Source organism: Prunus dulcis, chromosome 3 (genome assembly GCF_902201215.1).
Source record: "Prunus dulcis chromosome 3, ALMONDv2, whole genome shotgun sequence".
NCBI classification, from domain to species: Eukaryota; Viridiplantae; Streptophyta; class Magnoliopsida; order Rosales; family Rosaceae; genus Prunus; species Prunus dulcis.
The window spans coordinates 22,548,948-22,549,898 of NC_047652.1; positions in this window are offsets into that span (position 1 = coordinate 22,548,948).

The window sequence follows — 951 nt, forward strand, 5'->3', positions numbered from 1 at the left end:
TTTTTTTGAATGCATATGCCATCAAAACAATATATTCACTAACAAGTAAGAGTTTATTTATACTTTCGTTAAATATAACATAAGATTTTGTGGTATCCACTAGTGTAAATATTTTAAATTGAAGATCAAATTTAGTCATTGTATTCATATAGGGTCAAGGAGTGTAGCTGGAAAAAATCATCAAAATCGGAGTTAAAATAACCATTAAATCTTGATTTTTCATTTATAACCATCGAAAAGTTTTGTCCCGTTAGTTGATCAATGAATGTTTATTTTTTCCGATTTTTGGCGTATATGATCTCGAAGTATAAACAAACAAGTTTGACGGTTGGATCGTTGAAACTAGTTTCGTAGAATGTGTATGCCATCAAAACAATATATTCACTAACAATTAAGAGTTTATTTTTATTTTCGTTAAATATAACATAAGATTTTGTGGTATCCACTAGTGTAAATATTTTAAATTGAAGATCAAATTCAGTCATTGTATTCATATAGGGTCAAGGAGTCACTACTACGATTTACTATTTGCGCGACGAAGAAAATTTCGTCGCGCAATGAGCACTTTTGCGACGAAAAAAATATTCCGTCGCGCATACAATAGACAACTAGCGCGACAAATAATTTCGTCGCGGAAAGAGTCTATGCGCGACGTAAATAAATTTCGTCGCGCAAAGGTGTAAAGTCTATGTTATTGGCGCCAAACTCTTGCACGACAACAGAGATCGTCGCGCATGACTATATTGCGCGACAATTCCAGATATTCGTCGCGCAAAGACGGACAGAAAATTGGCTCCTATTATGGCGGTAAAAAAATTTTGCGCGACGAGAGTTTTCGTCTCAAAAGACAACTTAGCGCGACGAAAAAATCAACCGTCGCGTAAGAAAACGAGGGAAACTTATTTTTGGCGCCAATATGCAGGTGGGTTTTTGCGCGACGGAAATGCCGTC